Source organism: Crinia signifera, chromosome 6, assembly GCF_055691185.1.
Source record: "Crinia signifera chromosome 6, ASM5569118v1, whole genome shotgun sequence".
NCBI lineage: Eukaryota > Metazoa > Chordata > Amphibia > Anura > Myobatrachidae > Crinia > Crinia signifera.
In genome coordinates, this window is record NC_139222.1 from 57847864 (window position 1) to 57869494 (window position 21631).

General features: G+C 44.6%; 21 non-coding genes and 7 pseudogenes across 21 annotated transcripts; all 28 read left to right on the top strand.

Annotated features, from left to right (window-relative positions):
- Nucleotides 1–5648: 5648 nt before the first annotated feature.
- On the top strand, nucleotides 5649–5767 carry LOC146015283 (5S ribosomal RNA). The gene has a single exon (XR_014448209.1). It is a non-coding gene; the product is annotated as a 5S ribosomal RNA (ribosomal RNA).
- A 345-nt stretch (nucleotides 5768–6112) lies between these two features.
- On the top strand, nucleotides 6113–6231 carry LOC146016156 (5S ribosomal RNA). Its single transcript, XR_014449054.1, has one exon. It is a non-coding gene; the product is annotated as a 5S ribosomal RNA (ribosomal RNA).
- A 351-nt stretch (nucleotides 6232–6582) lies between these two features.
- On the top strand, nucleotides 6583–6701 carry LOC146012480 (5S ribosomal RNA). The gene has a single exon (XR_014445642.1). It is a non-coding gene; the product is annotated as a 5S ribosomal RNA (ribosomal RNA).
- A 345-nt stretch (nucleotides 6702–7046) lies between these two features.
- On the top strand, nucleotides 7047–7165 carry LOC146010787 (5S ribosomal RNA; annotated as a pseudogene).
- Nucleotides 7166–7509: 344 nt separating this feature from the next.
- LOC146016665 (5S ribosomal RNA) lies at nucleotides 7510–7628 on the top strand. Its single transcript, XR_014449548.1, has one exon. It is a non-coding gene; the product is annotated as a 5S ribosomal RNA (ribosomal RNA).
- Nucleotides 7629–7974: 346 nt separating this feature from the next.
- LOC146015816 (5S ribosomal RNA) lies at nucleotides 7975–8093 on the top strand. The gene has a single exon (XR_014448725.1). It is a non-coding gene; the product is annotated as a 5S ribosomal RNA (ribosomal RNA).
- Nucleotides 8094–8439: 346 nt separating this feature from the next.
- LOC146015965 (5S ribosomal RNA) lies at nucleotides 8440–8558 on the top strand. Its single transcript, XR_014448872.1, has one exon. It is a non-coding gene; the product is annotated as a 5S ribosomal RNA (ribosomal RNA).
- Nucleotides 8559–8903: 345 nt separating this feature from the next.
- On the top strand, nucleotides 8904–9022 carry LOC146017548 (5S ribosomal RNA). Its single transcript, XR_014450417.1, has one exon. It is a non-coding gene; the product is annotated as a 5S ribosomal RNA (ribosomal RNA).
- Nucleotides 9023–9366: 344 nt separating this feature from the next.
- On the top strand, nucleotides 9367–9485 carry LOC146016852 (5S ribosomal RNA). Its single transcript, XR_014449735.1, has one exon. It is a non-coding gene; the product is annotated as a 5S ribosomal RNA (ribosomal RNA).
- Nucleotides 9486–9830: 345 nt separating this feature from the next.
- LOC146012491 (5S ribosomal RNA) lies at nucleotides 9831–9949 on the top strand. Its single transcript, XR_014445653.1, has one exon. It is a non-coding gene; the product is annotated as a 5S ribosomal RNA (ribosomal RNA).
- Nucleotides 9950–11455: 1506 nt separating this feature from the next.
- On the top strand, nucleotides 11456–11574 carry LOC146017187 (5S ribosomal RNA). The gene has a single exon (XR_014450059.1). It is a non-coding gene; the product is annotated as a 5S ribosomal RNA (ribosomal RNA).
- A 345-nt stretch (nucleotides 11575–11919) lies between these two features.
- Nucleotides 11920–12038, top strand: LOC146016157 (5S ribosomal RNA). Its single transcript, XR_014449055.1, has one exon. It is a non-coding gene; the product is annotated as a 5S ribosomal RNA (ribosomal RNA).
- Nucleotides 12039–12384: 346 nt separating this feature from the next.
- Nucleotides 12385–12503, top strand: LOC146014523 (5S ribosomal RNA). The gene has a single exon (XR_014447475.1). It is a non-coding gene; the product is annotated as a 5S ribosomal RNA (ribosomal RNA).
- A 344-nt stretch (nucleotides 12504–12847) lies between these two features.
- LOC146012502 (5S ribosomal RNA) lies at nucleotides 12848–12966 on the top strand. Its single transcript, XR_014445664.1, has one exon. It is a non-coding gene; the product is annotated as a 5S ribosomal RNA (ribosomal RNA).
- Nucleotides 12967–13312: 346 nt separating this feature from the next.
- LOC146016867 (5S ribosomal RNA) lies at nucleotides 13313–13431 on the top strand. Its single transcript, XR_014449749.1, has one exon. It is a non-coding gene; the product is annotated as a 5S ribosomal RNA (ribosomal RNA).
- Nucleotides 13432–13776: 345 nt separating this feature from the next.
- On the top strand, nucleotides 13777–13895 carry LOC146016323 (5S ribosomal RNA). The gene has a single exon (XR_014449219.1). It is a non-coding gene; the product is annotated as a 5S ribosomal RNA (ribosomal RNA).
- Nucleotides 13896–14240: 345 nt separating this feature from the next.
- On the top strand, nucleotides 14241–14359 carry LOC146010820 (5S ribosomal RNA; annotated as a pseudogene).
- Nucleotides 14360–14704: 345 nt separating this feature from the next.
- Nucleotides 14705–14823, top strand: LOC146011116 (5S ribosomal RNA; annotated as a pseudogene).
- Nucleotides 14824–15168: 345 nt separating this feature from the next.
- On the top strand, nucleotides 15169–15287 carry LOC146017082 (5S ribosomal RNA). Its single transcript, XR_014449956.1, has one exon. It is a non-coding gene; the product is annotated as a 5S ribosomal RNA (ribosomal RNA).
- Nucleotides 15288–15632: 345 nt separating this feature from the next.
- Nucleotides 15633–15751, top strand: LOC146010484 (5S ribosomal RNA; annotated as a pseudogene).
- A 346-nt stretch (nucleotides 15752–16097) lies between these two features.
- On the top strand, nucleotides 16098–16216 carry LOC146011153 (5S ribosomal RNA; annotated as a pseudogene).
- Nucleotides 16217–16562: 346 nt separating this feature from the next.
- Nucleotides 16563–16681, top strand: LOC146010742 (5S ribosomal RNA; annotated as a pseudogene).
- Nucleotides 16682–17026: 345 nt separating this feature from the next.
- On the top strand, nucleotides 17027–17145 carry LOC146017550 (5S ribosomal RNA). The gene has a single exon (XR_014450419.1). It is a non-coding gene; the product is annotated as a 5S ribosomal RNA (ribosomal RNA).
- A 344-nt stretch (nucleotides 17146–17489) lies between these two features.
- Nucleotides 17490–17608, top strand: LOC146012514 (5S ribosomal RNA). The gene has a single exon (XR_014445675.1). It is a non-coding gene; the product is annotated as a 5S ribosomal RNA (ribosomal RNA).
- A 1506-nt stretch (nucleotides 17609–19114) lies between these two features.
- Nucleotides 19115–19233, top strand: LOC146010600 (5S ribosomal RNA; annotated as a pseudogene).
- Nucleotides 19234–19578: 345 nt separating this feature from the next.
- LOC146017551 (5S ribosomal RNA) lies at nucleotides 19579–19697 on the top strand. The gene has a single exon (XR_014450420.1). It is a non-coding gene; the product is annotated as a 5S ribosomal RNA (ribosomal RNA).
- A 344-nt stretch (nucleotides 19698–20041) lies between these two features.
- Nucleotides 20042–20160, top strand: LOC146012525 (5S ribosomal RNA). Its single transcript, XR_014445686.1, has one exon. It is a non-coding gene; the product is annotated as a 5S ribosomal RNA (ribosomal RNA).
- A 345-nt stretch (nucleotides 20161–20505) lies between these two features.
- LOC146012537 (5S ribosomal RNA) lies at nucleotides 20506–20624 on the top strand. The gene has a single exon (XR_014445698.1). It is a non-coding gene; the product is annotated as a 5S ribosomal RNA (ribosomal RNA).
- Nucleotides 20625–21631: the final 1007 nt, after the last annotated feature.

Sequence of the window (21631 nt, forward strand, 5' to 3'; positions counted from 1 at the left end):
GGGAGGGCTGGGTCTTTGTTTTCTTTTGGTATAACAGTGATGTGTGCGCTGAGCGAGTGTTCAGAGAGGGGTGTTTCTTGTGACACTGCGTTACATGCTCGCAGAAGAAGGGGTAGTAGTTTGTCTTGAAATGTTTTATAATATGTGGTTGTAAAACCATCTGGGCCAGGGCTCTTGCCTGATGGAGTGGTTTTAAGGGCCGTTGCAAGTTCTATATCTGTGAACGGGTCGTTAAGCGCTGATGTTAGTTCTGATGGAAGGGTGGGGAACTGGATTTCCTTCAGGTATTCTTTGATGTCTTGTTCATGTGCTAGTACGTCTCTGGGATGTGTTTTTGCGGAGAGGTTATAGAGGGTGGAATAATATTCATGAAATATGTCGGCTATCTGCGTATTTTTAGTGCACATTGTCCCTGAGGTGTCTTTCATTTCCTTAACATATGTCAAGGCTCTTTGTGCTCTTAGTGCTCTTGCTAGTTGTTTGCCTGGTTTATTCCCCCATCTATGAAATTTGTGTCTGCATCTACGGAAGGCCCTACGTGTACTCTCATTTAAGATACTGTTTAGAGCTATCCGTGCTTCCTGAAGCTCTAAGAAAACATCTGAGGTTAGGGAGGATTTGTGTCGTGTTTCAAGATCCTTTATTTTACTGAGGAGTGCCTCTCTACATTCTGTTTTTTTCTTTTTAAGGTAGGAACCTATTTGGATGCATTTACCTCGTATTACACATTTGTGCGCCTCCCAAACTGCCACTGGTGACACATCGTCTGTTACATTAGTGGCTATATAGTCGTCAATGGCTTTTGATATTTTATTTCTGCATTCGTCATCTCTCAGAAATTGTTCGTTAAAGCGCCAATTCCAGTGGCGTGTCGGGGGGCCCAGCAATGTCAGCACGAGTGTGACAGGTGCATGGTCTGATCCCACGATCTGTCCGATTGTAGCATCTACTACTAGGTCTAGCGATCTATGGCTTATGCAGAGATAGTCAATTCGTGTATATGTGTTGTGGGCATACGAATAGAATGTGTAGTCTCTATCCCTTGGGTGGAGTAGTCTCCATGTGTCAATTAATTGAAAGTCGTGTAACACGGATCTAAAGCGTCTTACATCTCTGTTGGAAGAACTGGGGTGTGGGTTTGTTGTGTCTATGGAGGGTTCTATTGCCCAGTTGAAATCTCCCCCTGTCACTAGTACTCCTTCTATCGTGTTCTCTATTAGCTCCATTGCCTCTCTGAGGAAACGTATCTGGCCCTTGTTTGGTAGGTAGAGGTTAATAAAAGTAAATTTTTGATTCGCTATGGTGGCTTTAACTAGAATTCCCCTGCCGTCTCCTATGTGGGTTTCAGATACCTCTGTTAAATGTATGTTTTTAGAGAATAGAATTGCTACCCCTTTAGATTTGGACTCAGAGAAGTCGTTAAAGTAGCCTGTCGGGTAATGTCGTGAGTACAGTCTCGGGGCAGAGCCTTTTTTGAAGTGGGTCTCTTGGAAGAATACCACGTCTGCTTTTTCTATATGCATTGAATAAAGGAGTTTGGATCTTTTTTCGGGAACGTTTAGCCCCTTAGCATTTAGTGATACAATTTTCAGACTAGCCATTGTTTCTATGTTTGTGGAGTTTCGGAGGTGATGGACTAGGTCTCTTGGAACAAGGGAGGAAGGGGGTGGGAACAGAGATAAGGGCAGGAGAGACACATAAGGGAGTAGAGAAATTGTGTGAACATGCTATAATATATATGCAGTAAACATTTCCTAATTTAAATGTAGAACTCTGCATTTCTAGACACGGGAGGCCTCTGGCGTCCCGTGTTCTACGAGTGTATAGCAGAGCGGGGGGGTTCTGGGGGAACCTAAGCGAACCACCGAAATTTTAACTTAAAACAGATAATTATCAATATATGTGAGCATCTAAGCTGGAACATGAACCAAACTAATAAAACAATTTAAAGTCCAGACCTTCAACTATAGGCCTTGAAGAAGCCCCTTATAAACTCTTCAATGCATATAATTATGTAAATAGTAACAGTCAGGAGCTTTTCTTGACTATTTCTTATAATAAGTGGGCCTCGAGGCGCCCTTTTATTTTATTAATAGAATTTTTGGGAGAGGTAATTCTCTCCTACATCCTATCTCTTACTAACCGGAGGCAATTGTCTCCCATAATTTCCCTAAATCCTATATATTAACATTAACTATTGAACCTTAATATGTAATTGTGCATTATAGCTTAAGAGTCATTCAGGTGAGAGAAGCATATTCACGTGTCATCGTTGGTGGCAGCCGATGTCTTGGTTGGTGATCTCGGGGGTTCTTCTCCTCCGGTTGCCTGATCGACTGCCTGTTTTTTCCTCAAGGGTATTTTCTTATCTTTCTGTACCACCTGCCAATTGTTTCTCCTTGTTCTGGGTAGGGTCGAAAGTTCAGCAGGGTCAAGCCAGTTGGGCAAAAGGGGGACGGACAATCCCAGAGTCTTGCAGAATTCTTCTAGCCCCTCGGGTTCCTGGAGGATGACGGACGATCCCTTGTGGATAACTTGAATGCTTATAGGATATCCCCACCGGAATCTGATGTTATGTTTTTTTAGGTCATCTGTGATGGGGCGTAGTATACGCCTCTGTTGGAGGGTCGACCAGGAGAGGTCCTGATATATCTGAATACTGTGGCCGTTGAAGGTGATATCTGGAGAGCGCCTTGCAGCCCTAAGAATTTCTTCCTTCTCTTGGTAGTAGTGAAGTCTGCAAATAATATCTCGCGGCTTCTCTGAGTTGGCGCCTTTTGGCCGTAGTGCTCGATGTGCTCTGTCAAAGGTTATTTGATAGTCTGGATTGGATTCTAGGAGTTCGTTAAATATTTTGGTCAGTGCCGATTCAATGTTTGAGGTCACAACCTCCTCCGGGACCCCACGTACCCTCAGGTTATTTCTTCTCCCTCTGTTATCCATGTCATCCAGTCTGCGGCCCATTTCTATCATCGTCTTAGACTGGCGTGAGATCAGATCGTGTAGATCTGAGAGTTGGGAGTCGACATCCTCACATTGTTCTTCCAGGAGTCCCACTCTGTTCGCCATATGTTTAATGTCTGTTTTAATTGTAGTGATGTGGGCCTGCATGGATTCTTGGATCCTTTGTTCTGTGGAGAGTAAGTCCTGTTGCATTTCTTGGCGGGTTGGAATCGCCTGTAGTTTAGCTAAGATTGCATTGAGATCAGGTTTCTCCATTGTTAATTCTAAATCAGAGGTTGTGGGAGATGTCGTCAGAGACTTACTGGGATATTCCTCAATAGCAGGTTGGTGGGTCCCTGACGGAGGTGGGTCGGTATCCTGTGCTGGCGTGCCAAATAGGGTACAGAAGGCCTGAGCTTGTGTCGGTCGCACTGGAGTCTTCCCCGTTGGTTTGATACGGCGTCGTTTTGTCATATGGGAAGGGTCTGGACTTGCATGTGTGGCCCCTTTCCAGCTAGTGCTTCATCAGTTAGTGGTTCTGCGTATGGTCCCCCCTACGTGGCCTGGGCGCGCATCACATCTTCAGGTACTTATCATGCTCATGATGATCGGTGGCCTGCGAGTGGATGTTTTACTTTATACAGATAGCGCCGGGCTTGTCGTTGCTGGGGATGGCGGAGGACTCGCCACCCGCCATCCCCCGCCCCTCGCCATCTGTATGTCGGAAGGGGACGCGCGTGCACGAGGTGCACGCGCGTCCCGTTCCGACGGTGCCTTTCCCCGGGTCCCCGCCGGCTTCCCCGGGTCCCCGCCGGTCCACACCGCCCCCCCGCAGCCCCCCGCAGCCCTGCCCGTCTCCCTGAAGCTGGAGACGGGCAGGACTGCACCCGCCGCGCCGCCTCGCCGCCCGGCTATTGAGACGCTCGTGCGTGGGAGACGCACGAGCGTCTCATTCAGCCAGAGCGCCAGATTGCTGGCGGATCGCCAGGGACACGGTCCTGGCGCTCCGCCAGCAATAATAAGGCCAGCTCCATCTGTAGCTTCAGGGCGGCTTCAGTCTTGTTTAGGTGGTGAGTATGTTGTGATTTTTGCTGGCTGACCTTCCTCTATGTCCTGTGTGGCAGAGATGTGGATATTTTGGGGTGGCTGGGATATTCTGCCTCTCAGTGAGAGCCTGCACCTGTGCCTTTTCGTTTGTTTGTTTGGGCCTTTTATCTTATCCCTCTGTTTATGGTGTAATTTCCGCCATTTGGCAGGGATTGTTGGTCTAAAATGGCGGTCACTCGCGCCTCCTAAGCGGGCGGTGGGGGGGGGAGGGCTGCACGTGAGGGGGCCAGGTGAGCTCCCAGTTCCTCCTCTGGGGTTACTCACTGTTGTCTGGGACTGTGGTTTCGCGGTTACACCTCTCAGTGTGTATGAATGGGAGTCCCAGTCAAATGACAATTAGCTTTTGTATGCCGTTGTTGGGCAGTGGGATAGGGGGGTCTGTGCCTTCGTCTTCAGTGCCTCAGAGTAGGCTTGTATTATAGCCCAAGGAGCTGCAGGATTCAGCTTTTTTTTTTTTTTTATATATATATATAGAGAGGGGCCTGATTCAGATCACCCTCAGGGCGTTGCGGTGCTCCCAGAGCCCGGAGCAGGCAAGTGGCTTGGAGCACACCCCACAAAGGGCACAGAGTTTAAGAGGCAGATTCCCCAGAGGGGTTATACTTGTCACAGGGGCAAGGAGTGTGTGTCAGGGGCAGCAGTTAGGTTACAGTCAGTGTGTTTTACAGGGGATTTTTCCAAGATGGCCGCCGCTGCTGGGCATATAGGTAAGGGAGGTCCGGCAGCCTCCACTTGATCCTGGGGCCACTCAGGTCACTCAATCCCCCCCTTTGCGGTCGCGTATCCCCTCCCTTCACTCCAGGGAGGGCTCCGTGCGCCGCGCTGACTGTTTAAGTCGGTGCGCTGCGGGCGCCCGAATCCAAAATGGCCGCCGCAGCCGGAGGCAGGGGGATTCCGGGTCTTTGTCCGGCTCCAACGGCTCACCAGAGCACAGGCTCGATGTGTGTGGGGCAGGGGAGGCTGCTACTCACCGCCTCTGATCTCCTCCTTGCCGTCGGACCTCTCCAGAGCCCGTTTTCTGCGGCGATCGCTGTGCGGAGCTCGACCTCCGGGCACCAGGCACAAATTTAGCCCGCGGCTTCAGGTAAGGGGGGGCCGCAGTTCGCCGGGAGGGACTGCTCTTCTCCCCGCTTTCGTGCTGTCGTTCGCCGCTGGTTGTGGGGTACCCGTCGGCTGTGTGGAGGTGCTGTATGGCTTTTTTTCCTTTATTGGAATGCTGGAAAAGGGGCACTTTGTTGGCAAAGGGACAGGAGCCCGTGTAAGTGCGACTAGTGTCCTTCACAGCCAGGCCACGCCCCCCGGAAACTTTTTCTTTTTATTGCCAGCACAGACATTTGGAAGAGGTCAAACAGACACAATAGCCATCACCTAAAGACTTACCACACTGTTTAGGCCCAATTCCAACTGCTTTTGGCAGCTAAACAGTGTTGAGCCTCTTTAGTAGTTTAATTTAAGACCCCCTGCTAATATCATGTCCTGTAGGTCTTTTTACATTACCAACACATGATTTTTTTCAGTAAGCCAATACAGTTAGGAAACTTTTGTATTAGCTTACCTGGTGATAGAAGTAGAAGAGGGCAAAAAAGTGCCTATATCTCACCTACAGCCATACCACATTGGATAGGCCCAATCTCGTCTGATCTTGGAAGCTAATCAGTGTTGGGCCTGGTTAGTACTTGGGTGGGAGACCACATGGGAACACCAGGTGCTGTAGGTTTTTTCACATTACTGGCAAATTGTTTTTATTCTCTAGCTATTTAGATTGGAAACTTTTTCTTTTTATTGCCAGCACAGACATTTGGAAGAGTTCAAACAGACACAATAGCCATCACCTAAATACTTACCACACTGTTTAGGCCCAATTCCAACTGCTTTTGGCAGCAAAACAGTGTTGAGCCTCTTTAGTAGTTTAATTTAAGACCCCCTGCTAATATCATGTCCTGTAGGTCTTTTTACGTTACCAACACATGATTTTTTTCAGTAAGCCAATACAGTTAGGAAACTTTTTTATTAGCTTACCTGGTGATAGAAGTAGAAGAGGGCAAATAAGTGCCTGTATCTCACCTACAGCCATACCACATTGGATAGGCCCAATCTTGTCTGATCTTGGAAGCTAAGCAGTGTTGGGCCTGGATAGTACTTGGGTGGGAGACCACATGGGAACACCAGGTGCTGTAGGTTTTTTCACATTACTGGCAAATTGTTTTTATTCTCTAGCTATTTAAATTGGAAACTTTTTCTTTTTATTGCCAGCACTGACATTTGGAAGAGGTAAAACAGACACAATATCCATCACCTAAAGACTTACCACACTGTTTAGGCCCAATTCCAACTGCTTTTGGCAGCTAAACAGTGTTGAGGCTCTTTAGTACTGTAGTTTAATTTAAGACCCCCTGCTAATATCATGTCCTGTAGGTCTTTTTACATTACCAACACATGATTTTTTTTAAGTAAGCCAATACAGTTAGGAAACTTTTTTATTAGCTTACCTGGTGATAGAAGTAGAAGAGGGCAAAAAAGTGCCTGTATCTCACCTACAGCCATACCACATTGGATAGGCCCAATCTCGTCTGATCTTGGAAGCTAAGCAGTGTTGGGCCTGGTTAGTACTTGGGTGGGAGACCACATGGGAACACCAGGTGCTGTAGGTTTTTTCACATTACTGGCAAATTGTTTTTATTCTCTAGCTATTTAAATTGGAAACTTTTTCTTTTTATTGCCAGCACAGACATTTGGAAGAGGTGAAACAGACACAATAGCCATCACCTAAAGACTTGCCACACTGTTTAGGCCCAATTCCAACTGCTTTTGGCAGCTAAACAGTGTTGAGCCTCTTTAGTAGTTTAATTTAAGACCCCCTGCTAATATCATGTCCTGTAGGTCTTTTTACATTACCAACACATGATTTTTTTCAGTAAGCCAATACAGTTAGGAAACTTTTGTATTAGCTTACCTGGTGATAGAAGTAGAAGAGGGCAAAAAAGTGCCTGTATCTCACCTACAGCCATACCACATTGGATAGGCCCAACCTCGTCTGATCTTGGAAGCTAAGCAGTGTTGGGCCTGGTTAGTACTTGGGTGGGAGACCACATGTAAACACCAGGTGCTGTAGGTTTTTTCACATTACTGGCAAATTGTTTTTATTCTCTAGCTATTTAAATTGGAAACTTTTTCTTTTTATTGCCAGCACTGACATTTGGAAGAGGTAAAACAGACACAATATCCATCACCTAAAGACTTACCACACTGTTTTGGCCCAATTCCAACTGCTTTTGGCAGGTAAACAGTGTTGAGGCTATTTAGTAGTTTAATTTAAGACCCCCTGATAATATCATGTCCTGTAGGTCTTTTTACATTACCAACACATGATTTTTTTCAGTAAGCCAATACAGTTAGGTAACTTTTTTATAACTTACCTGGTGATAGAAGTAGAAGAGGGCAAAAAAGTGCCTGTATCTCACCTACAGCCATACCACATTGGATATGCAAAATCTCGTCTGATCTTGGAAGCTAAGCAGTGTTGGGCCTGGTTAGTACTTGGGTGGGAGACCACATGGGAACACCAGGTGCTGTAGGTTTTTTTCACATTACTGGCAAATTGTTTTTATTCTCTAGCTATTTAAATTGGAAACTTTTTCTTTTTATTGCCAGCACAGACATTTGGAAGAGGTCAAACAGACACAATAGCCATCACCTAAAGACTTGCCACACTGTTTAGGCCCAATTCCAACTGCTTTTGGCAGCTAAACAGTGTTGAGCCTCTTTAGTAGTTTAATTTAAGACCCCCTGCTAATATCATGTCCTGTAGGTCTTTTTACATTACCAACACATGATTTTTTTCAGTAAGCCAATACAGTTAGGAAACTTTTGTATTAGCTTACCTGGTGATAGAAGTAGAAGAGGGCAAAAAAGTGCCTGTATCTCACCTACAGCCATACCACATTGGATAGGCCCAATCTCGTCTGATCTTGGAAGCTAAGCAGTGTTGGGCCTGGTTAGTACTTGGGTGGGAGACCACATGGAAACACCAGGTGCTGTAGGTTTTTTCACATTACTGGCAAATTGTTTTTATTCTCTAGCTATTTAAATTGGAAACTTTTTCTTTTTATTGCCAGCACTGACATTTGGAAGAGGTAAAACAGACACAATATCCATCACCTAAAGACTTACCACACTGTTTTGGCCCAATTCCAACTGCTTTTGGCAGGTAAACAGTGTTGAGGCTATTTAGTAGTTTAATTTAAGACCCCCTGATAATATCATGTCCTGTAGGTCTTTTTACATTACCAACACATGATATTTTTTAAGTAAGCCAATACAGTTAGGAAACTTTTTTATTAGCTTACCTGGTGATAGAAGTAGAAGAGGGCAAAAAAGTGCCTGTATCTCAACTACAGTCATACCACATTGGATAGGCCCAATCTCGTCTGATCTTGGAAGCTAAGCAGTGTTGGGCCTGGTTAGTACTTGGGTGGGAGACCACATGGGAACACCAGGTGCTGTAGGTTTTTTCACATTACTGGCAAATTGTTTTTATTCTCTAGCTATTTAAATTGGAAACTTTTTCTTTTTATTGCCAGCACAGACATTTGGAAGAGGTCAAACAGACACAATAGCCATCACCTAAAGACTTGCCACACTGTTTAGGCCCAATTCCAACTGCTTTTGGCAGCTAAACAGTGTTGAGCCTCTTTAGTAGTTTAATTTAAGACCCCCTGCTAATATCATGTCCTGTAGGTCTTTTTACATTACCAACACATGATTTTTTTCAGTAAGCCAATACAGTTAGGAAACTTTTGTATTAGCTTACCTGGTGATAGAAGTAGAAGAGGGCAAAAAAATGCCTGTATCTCACCTACAGCCATACCACATTGGATAGGCCCAACCTCGTCTGATCTTGGAAGCTAAGCAGTGTTGGGCCTGGTTAGTACTTGGGTGGGAGACCACATGGAAACACCAGGTGCTGTAGGTTTTTTCACATTACTGGCAAATTGTTTTTATTCTCTAGCTATTTAAATTGGAAACTTTTTCTTTTTATTGCCAGCACTGACATTTGGAAGAGGTAAAACAGACACAATATCCATCACCTAAAGACTTACCACACTGTTTTGGCCCAATTCCAACTGCTTTTGGCAGGTAAACAGTGTTGAGGCTATTTAGTAGTTTAATTTAAGACCCCCTGATAATATCATGTCCTGTAGGTCTTTTTACATTACCAACACATGATTTTTTTCAGTAAGCCAATACAGTTAGGTAACTTTTTTATAACTTACCTGGTGATAGAAGTAGAAGAGGGCAAAAAAGTGCCTGTATCTCACCTACAGCCATACCACATTGGATAGGCCCAATCTCGTCTGATCTTGGAAGCTAAGCAGTGTTGGGCCTGGTTAGCACTTGGGTGGGAGACCACATGGGAACACCAGGTGCTGTAGGTTTTTTTACATTACTGGCAAATTGTTTTTATTCTCTAGCTATTTAAATTGGAAACTTTTTCTTTTTATTGCCAGCACAGACATTTGGAAGAGGTCAAACAGACACAATAGCCATCACCTTAAGACTTACCACACTGTTTAGGCACAATTCCAACTGCTTTTGGCAGCTAAACAGTGTTGAGCCTCTTTAGTAGTTTAATTTAAGACCCTCTGCTAATATCATGTCCTGTAGGTCTTTTTACATTACCAACACATGATTTTTTTCAGTAAGCCAATACAGTTAGGAAACTTTTTTATTAGCTTACCTGGTGATAGAAGTAGAAGAGGGCAAAAAAGTGCCTGTATCTCACCTACAGCCATACCACATTGGATAGGCCCAATCTCGTCTGATCTTGGAAGCTAAGCAGTGTTGGGCCTGGTTAGTACTTGGGTGGGAGACCACATGGGAACACCAGGTGCTGTAGGTTTTTTCACATTACTGGCAAATAGTTTTTATTCTCTAGCTATTTAAATTGGAAACTTTTTCTTTTTATTGCCAGCACAGACATTTGGAAGAGGTCAAACAGACACAATAGCCATCACCTAAAGACTTACCACGGTACTTGTGAGTTATCCGGGCTGCCGATTTTGTCCTTAAGTTTGGTTAACTTAAGGACACCCGACCGACGCGATGCCCATGATTTAGCTCCAAATCGGGGGCATCGCATCGGTCGTGGCCATTATAAGGGGCCGCGACGCGATGCCCCCGATTTCCCATAGACAGTAATGTTAAAAGACACGATATCGGGGGCATCGCGTCGGTCGTGGCCGTTATAAGGGGCTGCGACGCGATGCCCACGATTTCCCATAGACAGTAATGTTAAAAGACACGATGGACCCGATTTCCCATAGACAGTAATGTTAAAAGACGCGATGGACCCGATTTCCCATAGACAGCAATGATAAAATAAAATTACAATGTGAAATTGGGCAATATGTTTTTTAAAAAAATGTTTCATGGCCCCCCACCACCGTTAATGCCACCCCGCTATTGACGCCAACCCGAAGCGTGGCGAGCGCAGCGAGCCCGCGAGGGGCGGCGGTACGCGTCCTCCGACCTTTTCATGCCCTACTATCCACTAGGGCGTGGAGTGAGAATAGAATAGTGTGGCGAGCGCAGCGAGCCACCGAGCCCGAAGCGTGGCGAGCGCAGCGAGCCCCGCGAGGGGACGCGGACACCTGTGAAGCCCGCAAGGGCACGCGGATACCTGTGAAGGTGTCCGCGTCCCCTCGCGGGGCTCGCTGCGCTCGCCACGCTTCGGGCTCGGTGGCTCGCTGCGCTCGCCACACTCTTCTATTCTCACTCCACGCCCTAGTGGATAGTAGGGCATGAAAAGGTCGGAGGACGCGTACCGCCGCCCCTCGCGGGCTCGCTGCGCTCGCCACGCTTCGGGTTGGCGTCAATAGCGGGGTAGCGTTAACGGTGGTGGGGGGCCATGAAACATTTTTTTTAAAAACATATTGGCCAATTTCACATTGTAATTTTATTTTAACATTGCTGTCTATGGGAAATCGGGTCCATCGCGTCTTTTAACATTACTGTCTATGGGAAATCGTGTCGGAAATCGGGTCCATCGTGTCTTTTAACATTACTGTCTATGGGAAATCGTGGGCATCGCGTCGCGGCTCCTTATAACAGCCACGACCGACGCGATGCCCACGATTTCGGGCGCGATGAAAAAATCGGCAGCCCGGATAACTCACAAGTACCCTTACCACACTGTTTAGGCCCAATTCCAACTGCTTTTGGCAGCTAAACAGTGTTGAGCCTCTTTAGTAGTTTAATTTAAGACCCCCTGCTAATATCATGTCCTGTAGGTCTTTTTACATTACCAACACATGATTTTTTTCAGTAAGCCAATACAGTTGGGAAACTTTTGTATTAGCTTACCTGGGGATATAAGTAGAAGAGGGCAAAAAAGTGCCTGTATCTCACCTACAGCCATATCACATTGGATAGGCCCAACCTCGTCTGATCTTGGAAGCTAAGCAGTGTTGGGCCTGGTTAGTACTTGGGTGGGAGACCACATGGGAACACCAGGTGCTGTAGGTTTTTTCACATTACTGGCAAATTGTTTTTATTCTCTAGCTATTTAGATTGGAAACTTTTTCTTTTTATTGCCAGCACAGACATTTGGAAGAGTTCAAACAGACACAATAGCCATCACCTAAAGACTTACCACACTGTTTAGGCACAATTCCAACTACTTTTGGCAGCTAAACAGTGTTGAGCCTCTTTAGTAGTTTAATTTAAGACCCCCTTGCTAATATCATGTCCTGTAGGTCTTTTTACATTACCAACACATGATTTTTTTCAGTAAGCCAATACAGTTAGGAAACTTTTGTATTAGCTTACCTGGTGATAGAAGTAGAAGAGGGCAAAAAGTGCCTGTATCTCACCTACAGCCATACCACATTGGATAGGCCCAATCTTGTCTGATCTTGGAAGCTAAGCAGTGTTGGGCCTGGATAGTACTTGGGTGGGAGACCACATGGGAACACCAGGTGCTGTAGGTTTTTTCACATTACTGGCAAATTGTTTTTATTCTCTAGCTATTTAAATTGGAAACTTTTTCTTTTTATTGCCAGCACTGACATTTGGAAGAGGTAAAACAGACACAATATCCATCACCTAAAGACTTACCACACTGTTTAGGCCCAATTCCAACTGCTTTTGGCAGCTAAACAGTGTTGAGGCTCTTTAGTAGTTTAATTTAAGACCCCCTGCTAATATCATGTCCTGTAGGTCTTTTTACATTACCAACACATGATTTTTTTTAAGTAAGCCAATACAGTTAGGAAACTTTTTTATTAGCTTACCTGGTAATAGAAGTAGAAGAGGGCAAACAAGTGCCTGTATCTCACCTGCAGCCATACCACATTGGATAGGCCCAATCTCGTCTGATCTTGGAAGCTAAGCAGTGTTGGGCCTGGTTAGTACTTGGGTGGGAGACCACATGGGAACACCAGGTGCTGTAGGTTTTTTCACATTACTGGCAAATTGTTTTTATTCTCTAGCTATTTAAATTGGAAACTTTTTCTTTTTATTGCCAGCACAGACATTTGGAAGAGGTCAAACAGACACAATAGCCATCACCTAAAGACTTACCACACTGTTTAGGCCCAATTCCAACTGCTTTTGGCAGCTAAACAGTGTTGAGGCTCTTTAGTAGTTTAATTTAAGACCCCCTGCTAATATCATGTCCTGTAGGTCTTTTTACATTACCAACACATGATTTTTTTCAGTAAGCCAATACAGTTAGGTAACTTTTTTATAACTTACCTGGTGATAGAAGTAGAAGAGGGCAAAAAAGTGCCTGTATCTCACCTACAGCCATACCACATTGGATAGGCCCAATCTCGTCTGATCTTGGAAGCTAAGCAGTGTTGGGCCTGGTTAGTACTTGGGTGGGAGACCACATGGGAACACCAGGTGCTGTAGGTTTTTTCACATTACTGGCAAATTGTTTTTATTCTCTAGCTATTTAAATTGGAAACTTTTTCTTTTTATTGCCAGCACAGACATTTGGAAGAGGTCAAACAGACACAATATCCATCACCTAAAGACTTACCACACTGTTTAGGCCCAATTCCAACTGCTTTTGGCAGCTAAACAGTGTTGAGGCTCTTTAGTAGTTTAATTTAAGACCCCCTGCTAATATCATGTCCTGTAGGTCTTTTTACATTACCAACACATGATTTTTTTTAAGTAAGCCAATACAGTTAGGAAACTTTTTTATTAGCTTACCTGGTGATAGAAGTAGAAGAGGGCAAAAAAGTGCCTATATCTCACCTACAGCCATACCACATTGGATAGGCCCAATCTCGTCTGATCTTGGAAGCTAAGCAGTGTTGGGCCTGGTTAGTACTTGGGTGGGAGACCACATGGGAACACTAGGTGCTGTAGATTTTTTCACATTACTGGCAAATTGTTGTTATTCTCTAGCTATTTAAATTGGAAACTTTTTCTTTTTATTGCCAGCACAGACATTTGGAAGAGGTCAAACAGACACAATAGCCATCACCTAAAGACTTACCACACTGTTTAGGCTCAATTCCAACTGCTTTTGGCAGCTAAACAGTGTTGAGCCTCTTTTGTAGTTTAATTTAAGACCCCCTGCTAATATCATGTCCTGTAGGTCTTTTTACATTATCAACACATGATTTTTTTCAGTAAGCCAATACAGTTAGGAAACTTTTTTATTAGCTTACCTGGTGATAGAAGTAGAAGAGGGCAAAAAAGTGCCTATATCTCACCTACAGCCATACCACATTGGATAGGCCCAATCTCGTCTGATCTTGGAAGCTAAGCAGTGTTGGGCCTGGTAAGTACTTGGGTGGGAGACCACATGGGAACACCAGGTGCTGTAAGTTTTTTCACATTACTGGCAAATTGTTTTTATTCTCTAGCTATTTAAATTGGAAACTTTTTCTTTTTATTGCCAACACTGACATTTTGAAGAGGTAAAACAGACACAATATCCATCACCTAAAGACTTACCACATTGTTTAGGCCCAATTCCAACTGCTTTTGGCAGCTAAACAGTGTTGAGGCTCTTTAGTAGTTTAATTTAAGACCCCCTGCTAATATCATGTCCTGTAGGTCTTTTTACATTACCAACAAATGATTTTTTTCAGTAAGCCAATACAGTTAGGTAACTTTTTTATTAGCTTACCTGGTGATAGAAGTAGAAGAGGGCAAAAAAGTGCCTGGATCTCACCTACAGCCATACCTCATTGGATAGGCCCAATCTCGTCTGATCTTGGAAGCTAAGCAGTGTTGGGCCTGGTTAGTACTTGGGTAGGAGACCACATGGGAACACCAGGTCCTGTAGGTTTTTTCACATTACTGGCAAATTGTTTTTATTCTCTAGCTATTTAAATTGGAAACTTTTTCTTTTTATTGCCAGCACTGACATTTGGAAGAGGTAAAACAGACACAATATCCATCACCTAAAGACTTACCACACTGTTTAGGCTCAATTCCAACTGCTTTTGGCAGCTAAACAGTGTTGAGCCTCTTTAGTAGTTTAATTTAAGACCCCCTGCTAATATCATGTCCTGTAGGTCTTTTTACATTACCAACACATGATTTTTTTCAGTAAGCCAATACAGTTAGGAAACTTTTGTATTAGCTTACCTGGTGATAGAAGTAGAAGAGGGCAAAAAAGTGCCTGTATCTCACCTACAGCCATACCACATTGGATAGGCCCAACCTTGTCTGATCTTGGAAGCTAAGCAGTGTTGGGCCTGGTCAGTACTTGGGTGGGAGACCACATGGGAACACCAGGCGCTGTAGGTTTTTTCACATTACTGGCAAATTGTTTTTATTCTCTAGGTATTTAGATTGGAAACTTTTTCTTTTTATTGCCAGCACAGACATTTGGAAGAGTTCAAACAGACACAATAGCCATCACCTAAAGACTTACCACACTGTTTAGGCCCAATTCCAACTGCTTTTGGCAGCTAAACAGTGTTGAGCCTCTTTAGTAGTTTAATTTAAGACCCCCTGCTAATATCATGTCCTGTAGGTCTTTTTACGTTACCAACACATGATTTTTTTCAGTAAGCCAATACAGTTAGGAAACTTTTGTATTAGCTTACTTGGTGATAGAAGTAGAAGAGGGCAAAAAAGTGCCTGTATCTCACCTACAGCCATACCACATTGGATAGGCCCAACCTCATCTGATCTTGGAAGCTAAGCAGTGTTGGGCCTGGTTAGTACTTGGGTGGGAGACCACATGGAAACACCAGGTGCTGTAGGTTTTTTCACATTACTGGCAAATTGTTTTTATTCTCTAGCTATTTAAATTGGAAACTTTTTCTTTTTATTGCCAGCACTGACATTTGGAAGAGGTAAAACAGACACAATATCCATCACCTAAAGACTTACCACACTGTTTTGGCCCAATTCCAACTGCTTTTGGCAGGAAAACAGTGTTGAGGCTATTTAGTAGTTTAATTTAAGACCCCCTGATAATATCATGTCCTGTAGGTCTTTTTACATTACCAACACATGATTTTTTTCAGTAAGCCAATACAGTTAGGAAACTTTTGTATTAGCTTACCTGGTGATAGAAGTAGAAGAGGGCAAAAAAGTGCCTGTATCTCACCTACAGCCATACCACATTGGATAGGCAAAATCTCGTCTGATCTTGGAAGCTAAGCAGTGTTGGGCCTGGTTAGTACTTGGGTGGGAGACCACATGGGAACACCAGGTGCTGTAGGTTTTTTTCACATTACTGGCAAATTGTTTTTATTCTCTAGCTATTTAAATTGGAAACTTTTTCTTTTTATTGCCAGCACAGACATTTGGAAGAGGTCAAACAGACACAATAGCCATCACCTAAAGACTTGCCACACTGTTTAGGCCCAATTCCAACTGCTTTTGGCAGCTAAACAGTGTTGAGCCTCTTTAGTAGTTTAATTTAAGACCCCCTGCTAATATCATGTCCTGTAGGTCTTTTTACATTACCAACACATGATTTTTTTCAGTAAGCCAATACAGTTAGGAAACTTTTGTATTAGCTTACCTGGTGATAGAAGTAGAAGAGGGCAAAAAAGTGTCTGTATCTCACCTACAGCCATACCACATTGGATAGGCCCAACCTCGTCTGATCTTGGAAGCTAAGCAGTGTTGGGCCTGGTTAGTACTTGGGTGGGAGACCACATGGAAACACCAGGTTCTGTAGGTTTTTTCACATTACTGGCAAATTGTTTTTATTCTCTAGCTATTTAAATTGGAAACTTTTTCTTTTTATTGCCAGCACTGACATTTGGAAGAGGTAAAACAGACACAATATCCATCACCTAAAGACTTACCACACTGTTTTGGCCCAATTCCAACTGCTTTTGGCAGGTAAACAGTGTTGAGGCTATTTAGTAGTTTAATTTAAGACCCCCTGATAATATCATGTCCTGTAGGTCTTTTTACATTACCAACACATGATTTTTTTTAAGTAAGCCAATACAGTTAGGAAACTTTTTTATTAACTTACCTGGTGATAGAAGTAGAAGAGGGCAAAAAAGTGCCTGTATCTCAACTACAGCCATACCACATTGGATAGGCCCAATCTCGTCTGATCTTGGAAGCTAAGCAGTGTTGGGCCTGGTTAATACTTGGGTGGAAGACCACATGGGAACACCAGGTGCTGTAGGTTTTTTCACATTACTGGCAAATTGTTTTTATTCTATAGCTATTTAAATTGGAAACTTTTTCTTTTTATTGCCAGCACAGACATTTGGAAGAGGTCAAACAGACACAATAGCCATCACCTAAAGACTTGCCACACTGTTTAGGCCCAATTCCAACTGCTTTTGGCAGCTAAACAGTGTTGAGCCTCTTTAGTAGTTTAATTTAAGACCCCCTGCTAATATCATGTCCTGTAGGTCTTTTTACATTACCAACACATGATTTTTTTCAGTAAGCCAATACAGTTAGGAAACTTTTGTATTAGCTTACCTGGTGATAGAAGTAGAAGAGGGCAAAAAAGTGCCTGTATCTCACCTACAGCCATACCACATTGGATAGGCCCAACCTCGTCTGATCTTGGAAGCTAAGCAGTGTTGGGCCTGGTTAGTACTTGGGTGGGAGACCACATGGAAACACCAGGTGCTGTAGGTTTTTTCACATTACTGGCAAATTGTTTTTATTCTCTAGCTATTTAAATTGGAAACTTTTTCTTTTTATTGCCAGCACTGACATTTGGAAGAGGTAAAACAGACACAATATCCATCACCTAAAGACTTACCACACTGTTTTGGCCCAATTCCAACTGCTTTTGGCAGGTAAACAGTGTTGAGGCTATTTAGTAGTTTAATTTAAGACCCCCTGATAATATCATGTCCTGTAGGTCTTTTTACATTACCAACACATGATTTTTTTCAGTAAGCCAATACAGTTAGGTAACTTTTTTATAACTTACCTGGTGATAGAAGTAGAAGAGGGCAAAAAAGTGCCTGTATCTCACCTACAGCCATACCACATTGGATAGGCCCAATCTCGTCTGATCTTGGAAGCTAAGCAGTGTTGGGCCTGGTTAGTACTTGGGTGGGAGACCACATGGGAACACCAGGTGCTGTAGGTTTTTTCACATTACTGGCAAATTGTTTTTATTCTCTAGCTATTTAAATTGGAAACTTTTTCTTTTTATTGCCAGCACAGACATTTGGAAGAGGTCAAACAGACACAATAGCCATCACCTAAAGACTTACCACGGTACTTGTGAGTTATCCGGGCTGCCGATTTTGTCCTTAAGTTTGGTTAACTTAAGGACACCCGACCGACGCGATGCCCATGATTTAGCTCCAAATCGGGGGCATCGCGTCGGTCGTGGCCGTTATAAGGGGCCGCGACGCGATGCCCCCGATTTCCCATAGACAGTAATGTTAAAAGACACGATATCGGGGGCATCGCGTCGGTCGTGGCCGTTATAAGGGGCCGCGACGCGATGCCCACGATTTCCCATAGACAGTAATGTTAAAAGACACGATGGACCCGATTTCCCATAGACAGTAATGTTAAAAGACGCGATGGACCCGATTTCCCATAGACAGCAATGATAAAATAAAATTACAATGTGAAATTGGGCAATATGTTTTTTAAAAAAATGTTTCATGGCCCCCCACCACCGTTAATGCCACCCCGCTATTGACGCCAACCCGAAGCGTGGCGAGCGCAGCGAGCCCGCGAGGGGCGGCGGTACGCGTCCTCCGACCTTTTCATGCCCTACTATCCACTAGGGCGTGGAGTGAGAATAGAATAGTGTGGCGAGCGCAGCGAGCCACCGAGCCCGAAGCGTGGCGAGCGCAGCGAGCCCCGCGAGGGGACGCGGACACCTGTGAAGCCCGCAAGGGCACGCGGATACCTGTGAAGGTGTCCGCGTCCCCTCGCGGGGCTCGCTGCGCTCGCCACGCTTCGGGCTCGGTGGCTCGCTGCGCTCGCCACACTCTTCTATTCTCACTCCACGCCCTAGTGGATAGTAGGGCATGAAAAGGTCGGAGGACGCGTACCGCCGCCCCTCGCGGGCTCGCTGCGCTCGCCACGCTTCGGGTTGGCGTCAATAGCGGGGTAGCGTTAACGGTGGTGGGGGGCCATGAAACATTTTTTTTAAAAACATATTGGCCAATTTCACATTGTAATTTTATTTTAACATTGCTATCTATGGGAAATCGGGTCCATCGCGTCTTTTAACATTACTGTCTATGGGAAATCGTGTCGGAAATCGGGTCCATCGTGTCTTTTAACATTACTGTCTATGGGAAATCGTGGGCATCGCGTCGCGACTCCTTATAACAGCCACGACCGACGCGATGCCCACGATTTCGGGCGCGATGAAAAAATCGGCAGCCCGGATAACTCACAAGTACCCTTACCACACTGTTTAGGCCCAATTCCAACTGCTTTTGGCAGCTAAACAGTGTTGAGCCTCTTTAGTAGTTTAATTTAAGACCCCCTGCTAATATCATGTCCTGTAGGTCTTTTTACATTACCAACACATGATTTTTTTCAGTAAGATAATACAGTTGGGAAACTTTTGTATTAGCTTACCTGGGGATATAAGTAGAAGAGGGCAAAAAAGTGCCTGTATCTCACCTACAGCCATATCACATTGGATAGGCCCAACCTCGTCTGATCTTGGAAGCTAAGCAGTGTTGCGCCTGGTTAGTACTTGGGTGGGAGACCACATGGGAACACCAGGTGCTGTAGGTTTTTTCACATTACTGGCAAATTGTTTTTATTCTATAGCTATTTAAATTGGAAACTTTTTCTTTTTATTGCCAGCACAGACATTTGGAAGAGGTCAAACAGACACAATAGCCATCACCTAAAGACTTGCCACACTGTTTAGGCCCAATTCCAACTGCTTTTGGCAGCTAAACAGTGTTGAGCCTCTTTAGTAGTTTAATTTAAGACCCCCTGCTAATATCATGTCCTGTAGGTCTTTTTACATTACCAACACATGATTTTTTTCAGTAAGCCAATACAGTTAGGAAACTTTTGTATTAGCTTACCTGGTGATAGAAGTAGAAGAGGGCAAAAAAGTGCCTGTATCTCACCTACAGCCATACCACATTGGATAGGCCCAACCTCGTCTGATCTTGGAAGCTAAGCAGTGTTGGGCCTGGTTAGTACTTGGGTGGGAGACCACATGGAAACACCAGGTGCTGTAGGTTTTTTCACATTACTGGCAAATTGTTTTTATTCTCTAGCTATTTAAATTGGAAACTTTTTCTTTTTATTGCCAGCACTGACATTTGGAAGAGGTAAAACAGACACAATATCCATCACCTAAAGACTTACCACACTGTTTTGGCCCAATTCCAACTGCTTTTGGCAGGTAAACAGTGTTGAGGCTATTTAGTAGTTTAATTTAAGACCCCCTGATAATATCATGTCCTGTAGGTCTTTTTACATTACCAACACATGATTTTTTTCAGTAAGCCAATACAGTTAGGTAACTTTTTTATAACTTACCTGGTGATAGAAGTAGAAGAGGGCAAAAAAGTGCCTGTATCTCACCTACAGCCATACCACATTGGATAGGCCCAATCTCGTCTGATCTTGGAAGCTAAGCAGTGTTGGGCCTGGTTAGTACTTGGGTGGGAGACCACATGGGAACACCAGGTGCTGTAGGTTTTTTCACATTACTGGCAAATTGTTTTTATTCTCTAGCTATTTAAATTGGAAACTTTTTCTTTTTATTGCCAGCACAGACATTTGGAAGAGGTCAAACAGACACAATAGCCATCACCTTAAAACTTACCACACTGTTTAGGCACAATTCCAACTGCTTTTGGCAGCTAAACAGTGTTGAGCCTCTTTAGTAGTTTAATTTAAGACCCTCTGCTAATATCATGTCCTGTAGGTCTTTTTACATTACCAACACATGATTTTTTTCAGTAAGCCAATACAGTTAGGAAACTTTTTTATTAGCTTACCTGGTGATAGAAGTAGAAGAGGGCAAAAAAGTGCCTGTATCTCACCTACAGCCATACCACATTGGATAGGCCCAATCTCGTCTGATCTTGGAAGCTAAGCAGTGTTGGGCCTGGTTAGTACTTGGGTGGGAGACCACATGGGAACACCAGGTGCTGTAGGTTTTTTCACATTACTGGCAAATTGTTTTTATTCTCTAGCTATTTAAATTGGAAACTTTTTCTTTTTATTGCCAGCACAGACATTTGGAAGAGGTCAAACAGACACAATAGCCATCACCTAAAGACTTACCACGGTACTTGTGAGTTATCCGGGCTGCCGATTTTGTCCTTAAGTTTGGTTAACTTAAGGACACCCGACCGACGCGATGCCCATGATTTAGCTCCAAATCGGGGGCATCGCGTCGGTCGTGGCCGTTATAAGGGGCCGCGACGCGATGCCCCCGATTTCCCATAGACAGTAATGTTAAAAGACACGATATCGGGGGCATCGCGTCGGTCGTGGCCGTTATAAGGGGCCGCGACGCGATGCCCACGATTTCCCATAGACAGTAATGTTAAAAGACACGATGGACCCGATTTCCCATAGACAGTAATGTTAAAAGACGCGATGGACCCGATTTCCCATAGACAGCAATGATAAAATAAAATTACAATGTGAAATTGGGCAATATGTTTTTTCAAAAAATGTTTCATGGCCCCCCACCACCGTTAATGCCACCCCGCTATTGACGCCAACCCGAAGCGTGGCGAGCGCAGCGAGCCCGCGAGGGGCGGCGGTACGCGTCCTCCGACCTTTTCATGCCCTACTATCCACTAGGGCGTGGAGTGAGAATAGAATAGTGTGGCGAGCGCAGCGAGCCACCGAGCCCGAAGCGTGTCGAGCGCAGCGAGCCCCGCGAGGGGACGCGGACACCTGTGAAGCCCGCAAGGGCACGCGGATACCTGTGAAGGTGTCCGCGTCCCCTCGCGGGGCTCGCTGCGCTCGCCACGCTTCGGGCTCGGTGGCTCGCTGCGCTCGCCACACTCTTCTATTCTCACTCCACACCCTAGTGGATAGTAGGGCATGAAAAGGTCGGAGGACGCGTACCGCCGCCCCTCGCGGGCTCGCTGCGCTCGCCACGCTTCGGGTTGGCGTCAATAGCGGGGTAGCGTTAACGGTGGTGGGGGGC